Raw genomic sequence first — 23895 nt, 5'->3', positions numbered from 1 at the left:
TTACCATATGTGCCCCGCTGTGCTGCCTTATGGGAAAAGGGGGGGGGGGGTGTGTTCCCTCAGCCATTTAATACTCAAGACGCCAAACCTTGGCCAGACGAAATTCATTTCGATCAGTTTCAGTGGGAAACTGTTGCATGGCGATCTGTAACTGCAATTTAATACCACCACAAGAAATAAATGAGAAAGCAAAGTGGAAAAGTCTGCGCTTAAATGGGGTATTTTTGAAAGAACATCACATCATGTTAAAAGATTTGCAGCCATATCAGTTCTTGAGGGCTAATGAGCGTATATGTAGTCTATCTGCATGATCCGAATGAGGCGCTGGACAGCTAACATAGCCTGACAACCCTCTGCATGTGTGCTCGTGCATATACGCGGTACGTTTGATCCAGCCGCACAGAGATAGAGTCGTGATTCTGTCCTACGCTGTGCACACACCCCCTGGTGTTTTTGAGTTGACATTTTAATTCCTACTTGCGTGACTGTGCTAAAGACTCTCTGCCCCTCCTTTAACGTCACTAATGTTCTCTGTCTTTGTCTCCTCCTATTATTCCTCCCTGTGCAGAACTTTCCTTCTTTACTTGTCCTTTGTTTCCTTTTCTGCAGGGCTGTCAACACTCCTCACCCTAAAATCTTCTTTCCTCCTCCTCCTCCCCCTCCTCCTCCCTGAGGACTTGCATCTTGCCTATCACTAACATTTACTGGCAATACAATGTACCTGCACTTGAATCTTTTGACCCCTCACCCTTTGGGACTATGAAGTGCTCTATAACCACTCCAGATCCTCATTGGTCACAGATGCTCATGACAGTTTTAGCTTATATTCTGTAGCTGAATATGAGCCTATGCATAATTCATAGAGTCAAGTCCTATGGCCTTGAGTGATGCTGCTGAGAAAGTTAAGTGTAGAAAGCACCCAACCATGGGGGGAGGTCTGTGTGCAGCTGCCAGCGCAACAGTTTGCGCGTCATAATATTTGATCTTGGAGCTAATTGAACTTGACATGCATTGGGGAAAAGTGCATCATGGTGTGTAGTAAAGAGAAGTAGGACTGCTCTGGGTTTGAGCTTGTTCCTGAAATAAAAAATGCATAATTTTTTTTAAAGGGAAAATCTGGCTGCTCCAAGGGATTTCTAATGGGTCTGGTGTGTGAGTAAGTAAAGGTGGGCTTGCCTGTCGCATTCAAGTATGAATCTTCTCTCTGTTTTTAATGTGGTGTTTTGTTTTGTTTTTATTCCTGCTGTAATACATTTCTATGTCTGCATACCTCACCCATACAACCCACTGTTTGACGGAGCAACAAATTTGCAGCAGAAGGCAAACAAAGGGAAAAGAAACAAATCACGTGGAGCTAAAGGGGTGCAGTGGTTAAATCAGGAGTCGGTACATGAGCTCCGGCATTGGATGTTGGGGTTTTTTTTCTCCCAAGCCAGTGGGCAGAAAGAGTGGGGTGAGAAGGGGAAGAAATTATTAAAATGTGCCACAGCCACAAAGTGCTCTTGGAGTAATTAAGTCGACAGCAGCTTGGCTTGCTGCTCCATTTTGAGTGTGTAATGTTTTTCAACAATGACAGAGCACGGAAGAAAACTGGCCTGTCGTCACGCTCTCTCTCCCAGCTAATCCTTTTACTGCTGACCACTCTGACGGGGTGTGAGTCCAGCCCTACTGCCTGCCTGCCTGCCACTTTTCTGGGGAAAGAGAAAAAATAAGGGCGGATGGGGGAGGAGGGATGAGAAAAAGCAGCCTGTTTGTTTTCCAATGTAATGTTTCACTTTGTTTGTGTGTGTGTGTGTGTGCGTGTGTGTGTGTGTGCATGTGCATGTGCATGTGTGTGTGTGCGTGCATGTGTGCATGTGCATATGTGTGTGTGCGTGTGTGCGAGTGTATATGTGTGTGCGTGTGTGTGCATGTGTGTGTGTGCGTGTGTGTGTGCGTGCGTGTGTGTGTGCGTGGGTTAATGTAATGTTTAATTTCATTTTGAATGTGTGAGATTTCCGTTGCTTGCCTGTGGGGTTACGTGCCAGCAAAGATGTTGGTGCATATCTTGGGTAAATGTTTATTCGGTCCACAGTGAATACACTCCAGCCCCTTGTTACTTACAGAGAGGGTTTTTAGCATCATCTCAGGCTCCGAGCCCATCCACTCTGCTCTGGCCACAATGGCTAATCCTGACATAGGCAGCGGCGGCAAGCAATCAGCACTCGCGGCCCAAAACATAATGGAAGTCTGCCTGTCTGGCTAGATGTCTGTGTGGATGACTGGCAGGCCAACCCCCTCGTCTGGATGCTTGCCTTTCGTACCTCTGTGGCTGTGCTGATGGCTGAGTAGACAGTGTGTTAGACAATGTAAAGTTATTCTGTCAATAAATAAGAAGTCGAGCGCATCCCAGAATTGAAGTAATCAGCTAATTACAGAAAAATGTAAGAAAAGCTTTGGCATCTCTCAGATGGTTTGAAACACTATCTAATGAATACAGAGGGAGATTTAGTACGCAGCATTTCCATATGTATGTCTTTCTTTCTGCCTTGCTGCATTTTTTTGAGTTTCCGCAGGGCTGATGTGCTGAGCTAAGACAACTGGTCAGTCCAGTATTCCTAGTTCAGCATCTCTCAGGGATAATTCATGCTTATAATCTTTGAACGGTTAGGCGAAAAAAGAAAAAAAAAAGTAGTTACACATTTCAACAACATGGTCGGTTTATTCTCCTGTATCACAAAGCACTGATTTTCAGCATGCTAGCATCGTTGAAAGGATATCAAAGTCAGTAAATCCATCAGACTGAAATATCTCAGCAGCTGCTTAATGGATTGTCATGAAATCTGTTACATATGACAAGCATATAATCTTTAAAATGGTACATGTGATAATTGCTAAACTTGGTTTATGACCAACTTCCAGTGTAATGAAAATGGGTTTAATGCTGATTAACAAATATAAGCTAACACACAAAAATAAGATGGTGCTGTTAGTATCTTGTTGCCTGCTAACACTGGAAAGATGTTCTTTTGAGAATATTAGCATTGTTATGCTACTTTTTTACTGTCACACCTTTCCACATGCTTACTGGACCAAAGTTGCCTATTCCAGCAAACGCACCTATAGTCACATGAAGAAAAAAAAAAACCTGTGCTCTCTTTCAATTTCAAGGTTATTCAAATTAGGACCTAATAAGAAAAAATGATCAGGTCCTTATCAGGTTCACCATCCTGACTTCTTTCATACAAAGCAGTGTATGAAAAACTGAGTACGTGCTTTCTTCTTCCATGGGAATCAGGAGGGCAGCAGTAGTAGCAGAGTAAGAGCCAAGTACTGATAATCAAATATACTTGATTAAAAGATCATCAGCAAGTGTGAGCACCGCTATAAAACCAAGGTTTGGCAGTTTGCTGGTCTTTAGGATTTAGGTGTGTGTTAGCATAAAAGCAAAAAGCTCTTTAGGAAGCACTTGTTGCTGCCTATCTGTCTGGAAAGGCCTATAAAGCCATTTCCAAACGATCTGAAGTCCATCATTCTACAGTGAGAAATATTATAATACACAGTGCAACAAAACCCGGCATATGAGCGCAAACACCTCATACCAGCTGTGAAGCACGGTGGTGGAGGGCTGAGCTTTTGGGCTTGCTTGAGCACTTTGCAGCAATTGAGTCGACCATGAATACCAAAGTATTCTTGAGGTGGATGTATCTGACAGCTAAAACTTGACCTGAAATTGAGATGTGGAGCAGGGCAACACACAGCAGCAAATCTCTAACAGAATAGCTGAAAAAGAAAAGAATCAAGGTGCTGTCAGTCCAGACCTCAACCTGATTGAAATGCTCTGCTGGGACCTTATTGGAGCTTTATTGGCTTTTATAACTGAAGTAACTTTGTAAAGAAGAGTGGTCCAAAATTCCTCCACAATGATGTGAGAGACTGATAAAATCAAAAACAATACAATTACTTGAAGTTATTGCTGCTACAGGTGGTACAAGCTACCGATTAATGAGGTGTAATCACTTTTTCACACACTGCTCCTGTATTTTTATTAAATAAATACGATTTAAACTATGCTGTGATGATCTACGTTGTGAGGGAAGCAGTCAAAAAGCAGGGATGCCCAGACTTACCCTTTCCCAGAGTCTCCTCCCTTCAGTGTTTAGGAGTAGGGGCTCTAGTCGGAGCCCTTCTCACATTACATGAAAAGCTCATTTCTGCCATTTGCTCACACTGTCTTATCTTTTGATCACCACCCAATTTGCAGCCATAGGAATGTAAAATGACCAGCAAATCACTTAGAGCTGCTAATTCTCACTGCCCTGGTGCACATTGGAGAGCATCACTCAACTAAGGCATTAAAATGTCTCCTAAAATAAAGCGGTTTTGAGATTAGATTGCAACGCTCATTTCAGCACACATAAAATGAATAAGTGCTGAATTTTATTCAGGTGCTTCAGCTCCAAGGCCCTCACAGTTATGCAAAAACATGCAAGACCAAGGCCCGTTGTTCACAGTCAGTGTGTAGAAAGGCAAATTTTATGTCTCCAAGCCAAATGCATTCTCCATGTGTACCAAACCCTCATATGGCTCTTTTTACTTCAAACACAAGCTCCTGAGTAATATTGCCTTTAACTTGTTGTGTTTTGCTTTAAAACACTGTAAAAGACATTTTTACCAGAAAGCTGAGCTGAATTATAGTAGATGTGTTTTTCCTGCAGTACCTTTCAAATATTGGATCACAGCAAATAGTCGTTAATGGGAGGAAATAGGTCTCTCCCTAGGGCTTGTTGCACTGAAGCAGCCCCAGTGCCTCAGACCTCTCTCTCTCACACTCTTATTCACCCACTCTCATTTTCCTGTTTTGTCTCTCTCTATTATGATGCACTTTGATGCTTAGACTCCACTGCTGTTTGTGAGAATGCACCATTGTGCACGCTGAAGCTTTCCCATAATGAGGCCAGAGGTTGTCAAGGGGAGGGCCAGGGGGGATAAATGGAAAGATGTGAGAGTGTCCGGAAGAGGTGGATAAAAGGGAAGAGAGGCAGATGAACTGGCAAAAGAGCAAGAGCTGTGAGTGTTTATCGGGGAGCGGTTAAGAGCTCTGCTGCATGCCCAAGGTCTGCTGTCACAGCTTGAGAGAGCCCAGCCAATAGGCACTGCGGTTGCACAAACTTAGAGTTCAAGGGTCACCAAATCCTATTTAACCTTTCCATCTAAAAAGTGACATATTATTTAAGGCTCGCATCGCATCACCTGAGACGTCTCCATTCTCAGGGATTTAAGATGACTGTGTAGCTTCAAGGGTGAGGCCACAAAACAACACAGCGGTACACTCGGCTTCTTTGCAGAGCCACAAACAAAGATAAAGTCCTTTCATGCCAAAGATCTCTATTCCTGTCTTTCGTCGCTCAGAGCTGTGTGAAAAAGATACTGTGCATAATCCAGTCGCATCCGTATGCAGCCAGTTTCAGAGCGATAGAGCGGGAGTAAACAGGATTCCCTCCGGCTGTTGCTTTCACCTGCTGGACGTGGACTGTAAAAGAAAAACAAGGCCACATTCACAGAGCTAAAGGCTTTTCATGCAAAGGACCGGCTTACAGTTGAAAAACTTACAGAGGGATGAATTAAATATGACTGGATGAATACCACATGACTGTTTGTGCAAAGGATCCAAAATATTTATGAAGGAGAAAAACAACAATCGTCACACTTTTTGGTGATTTGTTTCTATTTTTTTTAAGAAATAGAAACGAGTTTGACATGGATGGAGCTCACTTGTTGTTGCCCCATCCGTGCATGTGAAGTCTTTTTTACAAAGGCCATTGAAAGCTCATCGTTTGTTCATTTTATTTATTTTTTAATTTGTGGATTTGTTTTTAAAAATTAATCTGCAGTTATTAGATTTTCATGCTGGCTTCACAAAAATATTTCATTCTTGTCACATCTATTCTTCCTGTCATGCTGGCTTTAATTATGGATTTAGATATAAATGTACACATATAACACACACACACACACACACACACACACACACACACGTTTACCCCTTTTCCAACTTGTTTTTTCATTTATTTGCACTTTAGCAAGCTTCTGCCTTTCCTCCAGCTGACCATCTCTCCTGTATACCAATCTCTAACTACACGCCATCAACAGCACCCAGAGGGCTTCTACATGCAATATTGAAGATTTCCATTAGAGCTGAATTGTTTGTGGGGTGGGGGGTGGGGACCTTCAAGAGTGTTTTGTGCATCAGGAAACGGACATGAAGCTTCAGCATCCTCACAGAAAGGAGAGATGTGTAGTACGGGAAGAGGAGGAAATAGGGAAAACCTCAAGGGTTTGATAAAGGAAACAAAGCAAAAAGATCAAAATTAAATAAAACAGAATGCAGTGTAACAGTACATAAAATATCAGCATGCGTTGCTCCCATTTCACTTTTATTCTCAGGTTTAAAGTGAGTTTTCTACCCGTGAGAGTGACGGTGAGGGAAAATCCAGCACAGCGGGGAACGAAACTCATCCTCTGTTTATTTGAATGGCATAAAAAGATTCAAATACACAGAAATATACTTGAACATATTGTATACTACTTAGTACAACTACCTGGTGATATATCTCTGGGGAAGAAAGGTGATTTAAGTAACTTTGAACGTTGCATGGTTGTTGGTACCAGAAACTGTTGATGTGCTGAGTGAAAATGTCTTATAGATGCGGATGAGGAGGATGGCCTGATTGCTTTGATCTGACAGAAACAAAGAGAAGCTCAAATACTTCAAAGAACTATTAAGTTAGAACCAAGGTATGCAGAAGAGCATCTTTGAATGCACAACACATTGAATCTTGAAGCAGCTACAACAGCAGAAGACCACACCATGGCATGATCTTAAATGAGGCGAGAATAGGTGAAGAATCCACCAGACTGTCTGTGGACAGAGCCCACAGCAGCACCAGCCCAATACTCCACCTGAGAGTACAGAGAGAGGATGAGAGCAATAGAGGGCAAGAAAATCAGGCCTGCCTGGACCATGTCAGGTTCAATCTGGTAATAGCAAGGTGTGTCTAATGAAGTGGCTAGTGATTGTCTACGTTCAGCAAACACTGACCATTTTCATATCCAGTATCCACGTGGCACACAAATTACAGTCAATCAATTACAGATACTCCTGATCTCAACTCATTATGCATTTAAAGCACACCTGTCCAGCTTCTCCACCACTGTGGGCAAGACCAAAGAGCTGTCAAAGGACAGACCTCCACAAGGCTGGAATGGGCAACTAGACCATCAGTCACAAGTTTCGTAACAAGGTGACACCTGTTGGTGTAATTATTCAGAACTGAAAGACATATCAAAGGACGATCAGTCGTTCGCATTCTGCATTGCATGCATTCTTGCATGTACAAGTCTTCAGCTTTCCAAATAATTCAGAGAAGGCTTTGGAAAAAGTGCTGTGGTCACATGAAACCAAAACTGAGCTCTTTGGCTTCATCTCAACCCGCTGTTTTTAGAGTAAGAGAAATACTGTGTATGACCCAAAGAACACCATTGTCACAGTCAAGGATGGAGGTGGAAACATGCTGTCGGGCTGTTTTTCTGCTAAAGGTATAGGATGACTTCACTGCACCGAGGGACCAGAGGAAGAGGCCATGTACTCTAAAATCTTGGATGAGAAACTCCTTTTCTCAGCCAGAACACTGAAAATGGGTCATGGATGGGTTTTCTAACATGACAATGTAAAGCTTATTTCAGTGGTTCAATCCTATAGGAAAGGTGGAGGAAGCTGGAGCAGCCAAGAAATGTAGATTTAGATTTAAAGAGTTCTGTAAATTTATAATTTACATATTCTGTATTCAGTTATGAAGGCTCTAATTGTTGGTTGCGAGCTGCCGCTTAGATGCTTGTATGATGATGGGTCTGTATGCAATGATGGGCATAGCTGCGGGAAGTTTATTGTTTTTTTTTGTTGATGAGTGAGTATAGGGGTGGGATTTAATAAGTTTTCTTCGTCCCACTCCTTTTTCAGGCAAGTTTTGTTTTTTGTTTTGTGTATTTTATGTTCAGTATAGGTATTTGTTGTGCCTGAAAATGAATAAATAAATGAAATGAATGAAATGAATGAACCTGGTGACCAACTACAAGAAATGTCTGACCGCTGTGCTTGCTAACAATGATTCCTCCCCCAAGTTATACATTGATTTGCAGGTCATTAGGCAAAGGAAATATGTGATCCCCAAGCAAAACATAACTTTAATGTAATGTGGTCTTTCTGGATTTTTGGTCGATATTTTGTCTCTCTCCATTAAAATGAAACTACAATAAGAATTAGAGACTGTTCCTTTCTTTGGAAGAGAGCAAACCTACAAATTCAGTGGGGGAGGGGTGTCAAATAATTATTTTCCCCACTTTAAGTGTTTTACTACCAGACAGGTGCTCAGTTTCTCTCTGTGCCGACTGATTATCAGCATTTTCCTGCATAAAACTGCATGCTGCTGCAGCTGGACACCAAGCTGAATGTTGTGAAAGGAAAACCAATTTGCAGTAAATTTGAGGTGCACAAAGAACAAAATGATTGGCTAAAAGATGCTAAAGCTAAGGAAAAATGCACTTGGAATTGGATAGTACTTTTCATTAATATTTTTCACATTACATTGCATAACTACATTGCATTTGCATTACAGCCATTTGATTAATGGCTGTAACAATTCTAACATTGTTAGAAATGTTATATACGTAATTAATCAGATGCAGACGGAACGTCCCCCAGGTCACAGTACATTGATCTCATTCATCAGCTGACTCATATAGCTCTCTTTGATTATGTTTGTATTTGAAACTCCAATATTTATACCTTCTCATTTCTGTTTTTATCTACACTTACCTCTGAGGAAAATCTGACTCTTAAGAAGAAGTGCTCCACTAATGGTTCATCTGTCTGCTGGCTGGTGAGTAGAGATTGTGTATTCTGTTAATCAGTGATTATATGCTTAAGTAGCAACCTGCAACCAATAGAAACAAGGCTAACAAAAGGTAACCAAAACAATGAGCTGAAAGACACTAAAGCTGCAACGACTGCAAAGTCAGGTGATATTTTGATACATTTGTCATCTTTTTTTTTAAATCTTTTACACAGTCATTGTTAATTTAAGACGTATAAGTGAAACAGGCCACTAAATTCAAACAAATTATGGGTCAAGCAAATACTGATCAAACCAGTTGGGAATAAAGCCACGGGCCACGTCTTGATCTACAACAGTGAATTAAATTTAAACACAACTGGTACCTGTGCAGAAAAGGAAGCATAATAGTGAAACTTGCCGGAGAAAAACTGTGTACTTTTCACGCTTAATTCCAATGTTTCAGGGTTGGAGTGTCTTGCAGAACTTATTCCATCAAAGGCTTTAGACACAGTTATCTAACGAAATCAGCAATTAACTGCAAAGAAGCAGAGACAATTCAGTGAATAAAGCAACCTAATTAACTTCCACCATGTGAATGTTTTTTCCAGCAAAACATTTTTGATAGTCGAGCAGATTCTCTAAAACTGTGTGTAGATGTAGCGCGAGGCAATGTGCTTCTCTCTTTGTGTGTCTGCAGATTTTGCTGTTTTCATTAGACACATAAGGACTCACCACGTCCTCTGTCCAGCTGTGAAAGTAGAAACTAAGAAGCCTCCAGGTGCATCGATGTGCAGTTAATTCTGTAGCTAAATGCTCTTTCCTGCTCATACGGACGCACACACACAACCGCCTCCACAAGCACACACATAAGCGTGAAGGCAGTCTTTCCATTTACTAGCAGTATCAGCTCCTGAGAGGCACTTTCCTTGAATGCCTGAAGTAAAGTGTGGGCTTCTTTTCCCTACCATGTTAGAAGCTGGAACAGCTGCCTGTTTTTGCCCATGCATAGTCACATAATGCATGTTTATAGTGTTGTGCAGTGAATTTGAATGTCTCTCTCACTCGACTCATCTAGCTTTCTTTGAATAGATTCAAACACATCCTGTCCCAGGCACACACACACACACACACATCGGTAGTCATGCATTTAGCTGTGGCCCTTTAGGTGGATACCCATCTCAGCAGGTGACAGCTATCAATCAAGCCCCAGGGTCAATGGAGGGATAGAAGAAAACCCCTTTCATCTTCCTTTTGACTTCTACTCAGTCCTCTGCGCTTGCTCTCTCTCCTTGCTTTTAACTGCACCTTCTTGTGTGTGCAGAATTCTCAAAGCTCTAACACACTTGTTCAAGATTCTTCAAACCTTTTTACAATAGGCGTGCCGGCATGTCCTTGTTTTGCTCTCTCTTCTGCCCTCTTTCCACTATCACCTTTCATTCACTCAGATTTGTTTGAATTCTGGGCGAGGGAGCAAAATCCCCAGCAGATGATAGACTTGGGCCTTAGAGGGAGCAAGTCACTGGCGCCATGCCTCCTGGACCAAAACTCAGAAAGAATTCTTGTACTTGTTGAATGTTTTGGCTCTGTGCATGGGCAATCACGCAAATCTGCTTTCCGCTGGGGCTCTGCGGGAGTCTATTTATGGTTGGCCTGATTGGAGAATAATTCTCACTCTTAAAGGGGTCATTTCAACTATTTGTGGTCTGTGACAGTTCAATCAATATGTGGAAATATGAGCAACTCATTCTCAGAGTAAGAATGCCTAAACAGAATGCCCTCCACAACGGCATATTTTTGCTCACATTTGAAAAGCACGGAGGGTTTTCGGCTCTATTGAAAAACTTTTCTTTTAAACGTTGTACAAATCGCATCTCCATCAATGCCTCTCTCCTGCCCTCATGAACAAGACAGTATCCAAGTGTTTTTCCTCCTCTCTTAGTCCCTGGGGAAAGGAAGCCCATTCCCACCCACGCATCCCCCCCCATCACCAGTTCATCATCCATCTGGGAGGCAGGATAAGCACTGCATGGGACATTAGGCCCATTACCCAATCACAACATGTTATCAGCCCCGGCCCACCAACTCTCCTCTTGCTCTCACACCGTGCTCAGATTTACTGGAAAGGACACTGTGCTTAACACAAGCTGCGAGGGAGCATTGGGGCTGTATCACACCACTAGATTGTCTCTCCATGTCAGATGTGTGTAGCTGTATTTCTGCTTTCAATTTGAAAGTCAGATTATCTTCATGAATGTATAATGACATTTCTAACCCTCCAAAGGGTAAGCGAGTATAGCTAATGGCTGGATGGATGCATATAAATAATGAAAATAGGCACAAGCTTATATGTTTCCATTTGTAATGAGATCTTGAGAGGTTTAAAATACTTTTTTGGAGAGGGGGCGGGGCATTTATAATTGCAGGCCTCTACATGTATGAAAGATTAGAGTGAGCAACTCTATTACATAAGTGAGTTTAAAATGCACAAATATGCCATGTATGCCAAATAGCAAGCGTTCCAGAATAAAGTTGATGTATGTAAGATCATAAAAATGCCAGTAGAAATTGCTTACCTGTTTACTTGTGGCCCGCTCTTAGCACCCAGCTGATAGCCTGGACTAAAAAGTAAATTGACCTGCCTATTGTGACTTTTACATAATTTCCACCATGGCTGAAAGAGTCCAATAATTATTAGTATAAATGACACAAGAGGAGGATATAACAAGCTTAAGATTGGGGTTAAAGAAACACACACACACACACACACACACACACACACTTTTTTCTTATCTCTTATTACTTACAGTTTGTAATATACAATTGCCCTCAAACCCGTCAACTGAATTTCTTTTCAGAGGCACAAAGTTTTCAAATCTGCAGAGAAAGTTTAGTACAACAATTCCTTCTCCTCTTAAATGTCCCTCATTTACTTAGTTATAAATTAGAAATTTAAATAGAAATTGCAAATATACTTTGCAGAATATGGGGAACGGACAGAGTGAGATTAAGTTTAGACAGGTTGCCCTGGCAACAGACCTTAGAAAGGGGAAGTTCTTGCAAGCTGCACAGGAAGTTTTAGTGCACAGGCATATTAATAAATAAGACACAGAAAAGAGGAACTTTGCCATATAAGGAATGTTGGTATCGAAACTGTGTGACGTCTGAAGTACAGAAATAACACCATATAAGACACATGTTGAGATTCTAATGTTAGAGATCCTGCAACTGGCGTTTGGGCGGTGCAGGGGTCTCTCTCTTCTGGAAGATGATTGAATAAAAAGAAATATAAAATGTTTTGACCACTATGAGTCGGGTTTTCTCTGTTCTATCATGGGGACAAAAGAATCGGGGTTTATAGAATAGTCACAACAGCTAGATGTCTACAGAAATGTTCAATTGTAGCTGCTGCAAGAGCTGAATCGCAGTTTGTTTTTAATACTGTTAAAAGTGCAATCGCTATAACAACAGGGAGCTTCAGCACATCAGCAGCTGTTTTCATTATCTGCAGCGCTGCAAGATGCTGATGTTGGTAAGGATTGTCTTCCTGGTGCTGAGGCTGCTATATAGCACTGCATATGGTTGGAAATAGTGTTCCCAGTATGGGGAATGGCTGTTGCATGTTGACCAAGAAACAAGAAAACACAAACAAAACAAACTATTTGGTTTTTTGTAACCATTTTGACACACAAAAAAAACTGTTTCTCCATAGAAAAAAAAGTGTACACATTTTTGACACATTACATGACTCTGGTGTAGCTAATTATTTAATAGTTAACTAAATTAACATTTACATTTGTGTTGATACACACGCAGGCACAGCTACAGTGCTTCATGATGATTTATACTGTAATGTACAGACCCTAAAATATACAGAGAAAACAATCAGATGACCCCCTCTGAGCAAGCGTTTGGCGACAGTGGGAAGGCGAAACTCCCCTTTAACAGGAAGAAACCTCTGGGAGGTGAAGCAACCAGTCCAGAGGTTAAAGAAACTTTGTTCAACATTTTATATTTTAATCCAATATTTAGGTCAGTTCAAATGTAATAAATTAACAAATCTTTTGCTAATGTTATCTCAGAACTCATTTCTGCACAATCCTTCCAAAAAGTTTGTTTTTTTTCAGTTGTCCATTCTATACCTTCGACAATGATTTCAATATTAACTGCTTGGAATTTTCTAAAAAAAAAAAAAAAAAAAAAAAAAAAATTTAATAAATAATAATCAAATAAATCTACTTAAAAGATTTGAATTCTTCCCAAAAGCACATAGTGTGCAGTAGTCTGCCAGAGTGAAAAAGGATGGTCACAAAAGAAATGCATCAAGTGAAAAAATGAAAAGATACCTCCTACAATACATTAATTATTTAGACCTTGGCTAATGTCAGGGAAGAGATAAAGCTGAATAGACCCTGTTAATAAGAGTAAAAGACTAAAAGAGGACAATTTACCACACAAGTCCTTTAAGTTCCTGCTTTCTTCAAAGTTAGATTTTACTGTCGGACTGTGGGACTCTGCAGCGCTGCTCCCAAACCAAGAGATCCTGCATAGTCTGTTCATAAAGCTGACAGAAGAAGTTGTATCCATGAAATATTGGCTATCAACAAAGCTTACAGTAGGAACAGTGTTTATCAGCGTATCTCAGTGTGTATTTGTGTCTCTGAGTAGTGTGTCTGTGTCGGTTCTCGGGGGTGGGGATCCGACTGTCACTCTCTGACATTGTAGCCTAGATCTAGCGGGGATTTAGTGTTTTTGATTCCACAGTATGAGTGACCGTTGGGCACACAGGCAGGACAGAGGGTGTAACCGGCCTCAAACCTCCAACTAATCTACTCATGGAATTATCTCCTGCTAAAGGAGCTTATAGAGCCACTGTTTACCCCAGGGGGGACCCCAGATGTACAGTAGACTCCACAAACACACATTGATAAGGGAACCCGATGCGACTTGCTCTCAGAATTATAGCCTGGGATTTCATTTACCTATCCAAGACAAGCCAACAAGCAGATTTGGGTAAAAAAATAAATAAATAAATCAGATCTTCTTACATGTTTTAGCAAAAAAATAAGGAACCAAGGAAATCTGCACAAGTTCAGCTGTGCTTCTCACATACAGCCCCCTCCACTGCTGGATATTTAATACGTTAGTTCTTTAATGCATTAAAAAATAAATATTCTGTCCCACTTTGCATGCTGAGATGGTTGTATTGCAGTAAGCTTGTGTAAGCACAAGGCACACCAACTGAGTGCTGATTCCAGTTTTGCCTGTCCAGTATGTTAACCGGTGGCTAAAACACGGGCTAAATGAATAAAGTCTCACAATGGATTTGAACAAATTGCATATTTTGGGATTTTGCAAAAAAAAAATTATCAGCATTTTTTGGGGTATCAGGCGATACAGCAGCAGCATTGAGCACTGACCTGATAATCCTTAAAACCTTCACATTTCAGTTAAAGGTTTAAAAAATAACAATGGCTCTGGGCATGGTAAAGTCTATTTCTCAGTTTCAAAAATACCTAAACAACTGAAACTTGGTATAGATGTCCATGGCACACACAGAAATAATGAATTTAACAATCTCCTGACTTTCACTCTAGTGTTACCATGAGGTCTTAGATCCCTTAAATAGCATCATGAAGGGAAATGTAATTTGAGCAGTAGACAGTAGCGGTTTTTGATACGGGCGATTGCCCGGGGCGGCATCGTGGTGGGGGGCGGCATCACGGGCATCGGCCAAAAAAATAAAAAATAAAAAATTGCTCGTACTCATGCTGCCCCGACATCATGCCAGCGCATATTGGGAATGGCATAGGCACCGATCGGTTTTCTATCACCCATTTGCTGGGAGTAAGGGCGCCCTCCGTTTGCGAGGTGCGCAGGGAGGAGAGGGCAGGGCGGCGGGGGATTCTCTGGCTGGCTGGAGCAGCATCTAATAACCAACTCGTAAAATAAAACAAAATAAAAACAAACCAACAAACAAGAAAACAAAATAAATTTAAAAAAATAAACTGCCCTCTAGTGACACTACACAGCTATAGCATGAAGAACTACAGGCATCTACAGGCTATTGCACTGTCATGGTGGCACCTTCATGCAGAGGCTGAGTACCCTTGTATGGAGTCCTTAAAGAAGCCAAATGCTGATTAGCTGGAATGTTGATATGGAAAGGAAAGGGCACAACCAAAGAGGAAGGAGAGGAAGAAGAAACAAACAATACCTTAATGACACTCAGTTTTCACTACTTTTTAAAGTAATTCTTTGTTCATTATAATTTCTGCATTTTTCATGACAAAAAAAAATCTCAGCGAAAAGACCAACAGCAGCACAAACATAATCAAGGGAAGCTTATGTTTTTGGCTGACATTTTTTTGACACCGCCTTTGAGCGGGGGCAGACAGCTACAACATGTAGACACGTGTAACACCAGTGCAGTACTATTTAAGATGCTGACTAGAGCTTTCAAGCCTAAGCACTGCTGTTTGTGGCTCCAGAGAGTCACTAGCATGGCTCTTCCTGTAGCAGGGTTAGTGGTGTGAAGATGATAGCATCTTATTAGTCTTTGTGCATTACCTACCCACTCTCTGTTCTTTCTTTATGATTTATGTTGTTATTGCTTATTGATCTTTTGTATGTTGTGTGCATGTGCATCTTGGGACAAATAATAAATAAATAAATAAATAAAAGACCTTTTCAGTTTAGTTAATTTTCTCAAAATGTCAAAAAAAAAGAGTCTAAAATAAAAGTCACACTTATAAATACTTGCAATCTCACAGGTTCAACATTGCGGTTTTTACACAACATGTCTGTTGTGCCTTCTTCCTGGCAAGCTCCTCTCCTTCCCTGTAGTTTTCACACTGTGATTCAGCCAATTGGCCAAGGTGTTGATATGAGCCACGACAGCATATGAAAGCATGAGGTGATGAGAGCACGTGGGAGGCTTTGAGATCCAACATGAGCTGTTCATGGGTGTTTTCTGGCTGTTTTTGCTGAGTCCTCACTCCCACCCTTTGGAGGTGAAAGCCAATGAGTAAGAGGGAGAGGAGGGGGGAGAGAGAGAGAAAGAGTAAGCCAGGCAGGGATGACTCTCTTACATAATGTCTGCTGCTGCTGCATGACACGTTTGGTCACGCTCCGAATCACTACTCCCAAGTCCATCACCAAGAGGTGTGTGTGTGTGTGTGTGTGTGTGTGTGTGTGTGTGTGTGTGTGTGTGTGTGTGTGTGTGTGACTGACAAAGAGAGATGATGCTGAGAGGGTGGTCCGCAGTCCTGCCCGCGGCTGAATGTAGGGATTTGTTATTGATTGCACAGCTGTCTTCTTTAATTATGTTTCCATCCAATCAATGCAAAAGGTGACGAGAGCCAAAGTGACATTTCTCCACTCTGATTACTTGTGTCTCCTTTGTGGCTATTCTGTCCTCTGCTTTGACTTAGTGCCACACTGCACCCATCTGCACTCGTTTCACTGGACATTTTAGCTAGTGCGAGCATACGCTTTCATTCGTTTCGGGATGCACAATGGCACAAGTGAGATAAACCAGGAGTGTGTGCAAATACTTAGGCTGATCTATCTAGGATAAACAGTTAAGCCGAGAGGAGACGCTGTGCAGTTATCACCAATGGGGCTGTGAAAGAAGAACTCAGCTTTATTTTCCATTCACACCATGTTAGAGGACTGACTGGGACAGCATTCAGCACTGCTGTTTGTATAATCAGTCAAAAACGTGACAAACCATGTTAGAGAATGTGATTCTTTGACAAACTTGCTTCTGGACATAAATGACAGAAGTCAGTTGTGATTCTTGTGTTTTAGAGGCTATTTTTAAATTCAGTGACAGGCCAGAGCTAACGATTATTCTCAGCAAACCTGGAAAATGCTTTCAGCTGTTTGGACACTCTAATTCTAAAAATAAAGTGTTGGAACGACACTTTAAGTATAAGTATTATCAGAGTATTTATAATCACTCTTTAATTTTTTTTACATCAAGAACCATAACAAATGTATTTATTTACATTTACTTTTTAATTTAATACATAATTTATAATAATTATGAACTAAATAATGTATCTGCTGCATTTTAACACATGCAAATATTAAACCCATGTTCCATTAATTATTGGAAACTTTAATCTCATATTCTTGGCTGTGCGCTGCCCTGCATTTCACTAAAGACTTCCCATATTATGCTAATAATTACATGGAATGATTTGATGGGGACTGTATCAAAAGAAAGTCTATTTTCTTTATAAATAATGCCAAATCACATTATTCTGCCAAGCAAACTTTTTTGGAACATTATTCAGAATTATGCAAATTGCTGTGGCAAAAAAATGCATTGGAACAGGCAGCCTCTTCCACTCTGCAGCTTCAGTACTGTGCAGTGCAGCGGGTGTATTTCGAACACAAAAGTGCTTGGGTGTTCAAATGCTCAAGTTGGTTCAAACTTCATCAGCCCTGCTCTTTGGGCAAATACTGCAGATAACATAAGAGATATTAATGGATCTGTTCCTGGATTGGAAGCATATTTGACTATCCGCCTCCTAAAATCCTCTTCATATCAAAGCAGCAGTTGAATTATATTTTATTTATATCCCACCAAATCACACCAATGGTCATCTTGAGGAGCTTTATATTGTGAGCTAAAGACCCTACAAACAGTAAAGAGAAAGTGCGCTGAGATACTGGAAAGCAAAGACTCCCTTTAACAGGAAGGACCCTCTGATAGAACCAGAGGAGGGGCATCCATCTGCTGCGATGCACTGGGGGTGAGGGGAGGGAGACAGGTCAAAATGCACAATTTAATAATAATTAATGATTAAATGCCGAATGGTGTATAAACACATGGTGAGTGAAAAGGAAAAACTCATTGCATCATAGGAAGCCTAGACCTATTACAGCACATCTAAGGGATGGATCAGGGTCATCTTGTGCAGCCATAAATATAAGCTTTATCAAAAATGAAAACTTTAAACCTCATCTTAAAAGTAGAGACAGTGCCTGTCTCCCAAAGCCAAACTGGGAGCTTGTTCCACTGGACAAGGGCCTCCCAATCTACTAGGCCACCCCATCTAAACCAGCAGTCTGAAAGCAAGTTGCTCTATTTGGGCTGATATGGTACCATAACAAAGTGTATAGAGTTTTCACAGAAATCCCTTTGTGCATGGGAAAACACTATCAATGTAATTTCTATTGAGTATTATCAGGGCTTCAGGGCTTGTGCATGTAGATACCGTGTCCTTTGAGTGGCAAAATGAAACTGACCTCCGCAAGCCAAAAACAAATTTAGCGAAAGAGGATTCACGACAGCAGTGTGTTTGTAATTGTGACTTTTAGTGTTTGCCCTGTTAAAATTGAACGTGGCACTAAATCAAATGTTCCTCTGAATAACAAAAGCTCAGGACATATGAAATGGACACGGCTGGATTGAGCAAGCAGTAATTGAGGTGGTTGCAGGCCTGAGCTAACAATGGAGACGGTGCAATGCGCTACTGTCCATCAAAATTAATGACAGCGCCCGCTGATTAATTCCAGGTCAAAGAATATTACAAACAAATTTCTGCAACCACCAAAACCTGTCTTTCATGCTCTGCCTCTCTTTATTCATGATTTATTACAAGCTCTCCTTGTAACGCTGTCTTCCTATTACTTTCCATCTTTTCTACTTGCTTTCCTTTTCTTTGTGCCCTCGGAATGAGTGAGGTGTAGAGGTAGCTGCATCTGAAAGGCATAATTGAGTCCTTGAATTCTTTATGGGAACAATATTCCCCTCTGACTCACCGCATTCCCACATTAGCGCCACAGGATTCTAAGAGCTTTTATATCGGTTAGTCTTTAATTTCCACGATATTAAATTGCTTCACAGCTGTTGGCAATTCATGTTCTGGCAGTATACATTCAGAGCTCAATTCATCACTCAAAGCAATTTGAAATTAGCTGAAGCATGTCTCCGTCTACAAGGGGAAACCACATAAACACCTGTCCAACACTTGAGACACAATCTTGACACTATTTATCCCACTGCGCTCGTTAATTTCATTTGTCTTGTCTCGTACAGTGGGGGGAAAAAAGAGTATGTCTGGTGGAGCTGTAAATGTGAGAACAAAAAAACAACAACTGAGGGACACTTTAAAATTCTTCTTCCTCAGCTGGAAAAACAGCGTGTTCTCCGAGGAGTGCCATGCTCCCTTCGTCTCAGCCATTTTTGTTGTTTGGGATCTCACCGGGACAGCGGCTAACTGACCCCCATCCGTCTCCATGGGGACAGAAAAGCCATTTCTGCTATTACTGAGATTAGTAATCTTATCTGCTTCTGTTCTATTTTGGAAAAGCTCATGTAGACTATCAGGGGGCCTACTGCTGCTTCTCCAACAGCTATTATCATATCCACAATATCTACATCTCACATATCAAACATCAGTACCTATACCACTACTGCTAAACCCCAGAGATGCACTTTCTGGCATCACAGTTATCTGTTTTCCACCACTGCCGAGCCAGCGTGTAAGCAGTGTTCCCACAGTGACAACCAACCCACCTTTCAATACATTTTGGAGGCCCACTCCCACCCGATGTCAGTTGTTCCAACTTTGGCCCGAGCAGTTTTGTGAGGTCTCACTGGAAAAGGAATGGATTTAAATTTACATTTAAAATGATGCAGCTGAGTAAATGCGTTTTAAGGAAAACTGTGAATAAACAACAAAAAATAAGATTAGTCCAGTTACTCAACCTTTGAACATGTTACACCCAAAAATGACAAACAAATGCACTCCCCTCTTTAAATCCTGTTGTTTGGGCACAGAGTGCATTTCAATTTGTCACTTTTCATGGGCGGAGCAGTAACCGAAATTACATTTTGACCAATAGTGTGAAACGACACATTTAATCCCTACCAACCCAATTTTCCACATCAGTATGTTGGTTGAATGCATTCCTCTGCAGCAGGCCAGTGCATATGTTCTTTTAATTTAAAGCCACGGCCAGTAGAATATAAAATGTCTTGAATTTACCTCTCCCTCTTCAAACCGAGCCCCACGGTACGCCTGCTCTATGCAGCGATTTGAAAGATGACTCACCACCACTTGTTTCCCCTTTTGCAGACTGCAGAGTGGAAAGTCATTCTGTACAGTAAAGGCACAAAAGGGGTGATGCAAAGACGTTATTATAAATATTGAATACAGTGACTGAAATAAACTTGCACAAATATGAATTCCTTTTTTTTCTCCTCACACTTTCTGCAAGCTTACTCACCAGCAGTGGTCAAGAGTCTTGACTTGGCCTTTTTGTGCGGAGGTTGCATGTTTGCACAAGTTTTCTCTTTGCTGGAAGTGTGATTGTGTTGCTTTATGTGCAGTGAAGATGAGAGGATATAAAAACTATGACTTCCAGTTCAATATGAGAGTAATTATGGTAATAAGTTATGACATGGTGTCATCATACTAGAACAATACTATCACCACTAAATTTGGTCTCTTCTTAAACGATATAACTCTTTCTGCCTATGTGAAAAAATTGATGTTTGGACATATAACATGTGCCAGACGTGTTAAACTGTATTCTGCCATCAGAATTCTTCTTCTCTCACATCCTCCCTTTATGGATTGTCATAGCGGCTCCATCAGCCTCCATCTCACCTTATCCTTGGCATCTCCCTCTGTAACACCAACCCTCTGCATGTCCTCCCTCATGACACCCATGAATCGTCTCTGAGGTCTTCCTCTTTTCCTCCTGCCTGGCAGCTCCATCTTCAACTTCCTTTGTCCAGTCTCCACTCTCCCTCCTCTGCACATGTCCAAAGTGTCTCAGTCTGCCACCTCCAGCTCCGTCTCCTGTCCTTTTGTTAAGGGCCACCATCTCCGAACCATACATGGTTTTATTTTTGTAGCAACAAAAGGTGCCACTTGCCCTGCTCTGATAGAACAAGCTCATTACTGTGCCCTCTTATGTGACCATGGTAGCTTAAATACATATTTGAACAAGGGGTATGTTGATCAAACACTGGATAATGAACACCACCACACATCCTGGAACTGTGAAATGTGAATAGAAAATATGTATATACAATGTTATAATTAAGAACACCATGAATAGTCTTGTAGCTGGGGATTGTAGATGGTTATATGTGCTGCCCTCATTTTTACAGCTACTAATGACCTCCTCTTCACTCTCACTGCTCTCTCCTTCCCTCGCTTTGTAGACTGAGTTCTCACAATCCCCCGGGGGGCCCGAGAGAGAGTCTGCGTGCTCCGAGTGATGATCAGCAAGTCTTAGAGAGATCCCGACAGCCAATCATCTGTCTTCCAGTGGCGGGCGTCCTGCTTGGCTTCACATTTCAGGATGGTGCCATTTCTTATATTCCTGCCCGGAGAGCTGTTTCATATTTGGAATGGACTGGTGGTTTTTCTTTGCCCTGACGTGCCGCTGAATGTGACTCTGATAGATCTGTACTGTGTTTATTAGGGGAAAATCTGCAGAGCTTTGTCTGCATGCACAAAGTGTAAAAGAAAATGTTCACCCGCGCTTCCAGAATCAGGATAGATTAGTTACACAAGAAGTATTTCTTGTACTGCCCCCCCACCCACCCACCCACCAGTGTGAAGAGGAAAGTTTCCCATTAAAAATCTTCCCAGACCCAGCTCAGTTAGTGTGGAAAAAATACATTAGGAGAGTTAATGTGATTTTGGCTGAGCAGATTAGAAATGTCTTTCATGGTCACATTCCAATATTAGTCCAGAGCTAAGCCTCAATATGTGTTTCTTTTGTGCTTAACCTCATAATGTCAAGAGACCCATAGTCAATTCTGGCATGGATATTCTCTACCGCTGGCAGCAAAGTTAGCTGCTCTACTCGTCTAAATCCGTGTGGAAAAGGAAAAGTTTGGGGAATAGCATGTGGCAAGGAGGAACACGAAATGTGAAAACGGATGTTTTGATAGACAGCCACTGTCAAACACTAACCTCTGCAAAAGCCACAAGTGACGCAGCATTGTCACGTACTGTAGTGGACGTGTGCGCAAAACAAACAGGCATGGGAGTCAATGGCCGCGCTGATGATCTGCCCTAACAGACCGAGAGTCCCGACTGTCAGCGGGAGCCAAATCCACAGAATAAACACGAGCGGTGACTGATCCACTTTCAATTTAAATGACCTCCATGCTGCCGACGCAACTCACTGAAGGAATCCAAATGCCTCAATCACGCCACACTCCCTCCCCAACTCAATCCAAGAGGGATTAAACAACCAAATCAATTAGAAGCTGCGGCTAAGAAGCAGAAGTCTGCAGCTATCTCTTCCTTACTTTCACTCACCCTTCATCTCTCCGCATGCAGCTCAAAACAAAAGATGCTTAAGTACATTATGTATATTTGGTGTGGTCACTGCCTCGGAGCTGAGTAATTGGAGCTACTTTTAAATATGAACTTCTTTTCGGTGCCACAGAGCACATGTGACGCACAACCAAATGTCGATTTAATTCTATTAAAAGAAACACTTTTAACTACTACTTAGACAGTGCACCAAAGACTCGAGCGGCGCTGTTCAAAATCTCTTCTCGTGTTTAATCCCTGACTTTTCTACCCTCTGCGTGGCCCGCTTTTTCTCAGCGAAATCTTTGCATGCAGAGCCTCTCGTTGCACCTTTCCCTCCCCACCTCCGTATCTCTCCGGCCCTGGGAAGAATACAAAAGTTCTGAGGGAAACAAGTGTGCAGGATGAGAGGACCGGGGCTGTTGCTGAGCGATTCCTCCATTTCTCTCTCACACACAATCTGGCTACCCCCTCCTCTTCCACCCCCTGTCTGTCTCATCCTAGTCCATGTGAATCAAAGGATATCAGCTATCTTATAGCCCTGTCTTAGAGGGGTTTGACTACAGAGGAAAGAGAGCGAGGAAGTGGGTTGGTGGGGGTGGGGGCACTCTTCCGATAGAAGTAACTCAGAGGGCAACACGGAGAACATCAAATAAATGCATTGAAAATATATTCAGCCTTTTGTGTCATTTTTATTCTTTTTTTTATTGTTTGTACATCTGTAGAAACTTTAAAGCAGTTTGTATTGTGTGTCTGTGTTTTGTTATGCACCCCTGCCTGTCAGGATATCTTAATAATGACTTGAGATAAAGAGAAAATCTTGGCTGAACTGATTTTACCACGGTTTATGGTTTTCCTCTTTATTTCCAATCACGTATCTGGTTGGGGTAATCATCTTACTCCGCATTGTCTGGCTTATGTATTCTATTAAAGCTTGTCCCGGCTCTTTATTGGAGCTACAGTAAAGGATGTTTAGCCACAGTGAAGTATTAAAACCCACAGTTTTCATCAATACACAATTCAATCAAATGGAAATAATCTTTCAAGCTTTTTTCTCACGTTCACTTTGACATATTTGATATCTTTGGAATTCGTTTGAGTTTAACAAAAGTTTAGCTCCACATCTCAGTCTTGTTAAGAAACATAATGGGGGAAGCTGGTTTTGAAAACTTGCTTGGAGTCATCTTGAGAGGTACATTCTGTCATGGTCCTGGGTCGTGCGACCCAGTGTTTTGTGTTTTAGCCTATTTTGATGTTTATTCTTTGTTTAGGGTCACTAAGGCAGTCCAGCCATTTGTACATATTACCCGTGTATTAAGTCTCCCTTGCCCTTCGTGTGTTTATGTCTGCGTGTCTTATATTGTCAAGTCCATGCTGTCAGTTATGTCATCTCCCCTGTACTACATCTCCCCGGTTCATGTGTCTTGTTTAATCTCCATGTTTCCTGTTTTACTTTGAAAGTCTGTATTCACGGTCAGTGTATTCAGTTTCACTCCTTCTGTCCTGTCGTTAAGTTCAGCTGTGTTCCCATGTGTGTCTCCACTTCCCCTGATCACCTCATGTGTGTATTTAAGCCTTCTGTTTTTTGCATGTCATTGTCAGGTCGTCTGTTTGCATCCCCATAGTGTTTCGTCATAGTTTACTCAGTGTTCATAGTTTGTCATCGCATTTTCACTGAGTTTCTTAGTCCTTTAGTTTTCTGAGTGTTCACAGTTTTCTTAGTT

General features: G+C 41.5%; 1 long non-coding RNA gene across 3 annotated transcripts in view; it reads left to right on the top strand.

The window, feature by feature from the left end:
- LOC113006527 (uncharacterized) overlaps positions 1-22808 on the top strand; it is a 29532-nt gene extending 6724 nt beyond the window's left edge. For 2 of the 3 annotated variants that reach the window (XR_003269767.1, XR_003269766.1), the window contains 2 exons: positions 9590-9651; positions 21064-22808. This is a non-coding gene — a long non-coding RNA (uncharacterized LOC113006527). Of the gene's footprint in view, positions 1-8861; positions 8919-9589; positions 9652-21063 lie in introns of all 3 variants that reach the window. The other variant, XR_003269768.1, reaches the window with a different exon arrangement.
- The last annotated feature ends 1087 nt before the right edge of the window (positions 22809-23895 follow it).

This window comes from Astatotilapia calliptera, chromosome 15 (assembly GCF_900246225.1).
Source record: "Astatotilapia calliptera chromosome 15, fAstCal1.2, whole genome shotgun sequence".
Classification (NCBI taxonomy): domain Eukaryota; kingdom Metazoa; phylum Chordata; class Actinopteri; order Cichliformes; family Cichlidae; genus Astatotilapia; species Astatotilapia calliptera.
The sequence above is the reverse complement of the archived record's forward strand: the minus strand, read 5'-3'. Positions and strand labels throughout refer to the sequence as shown.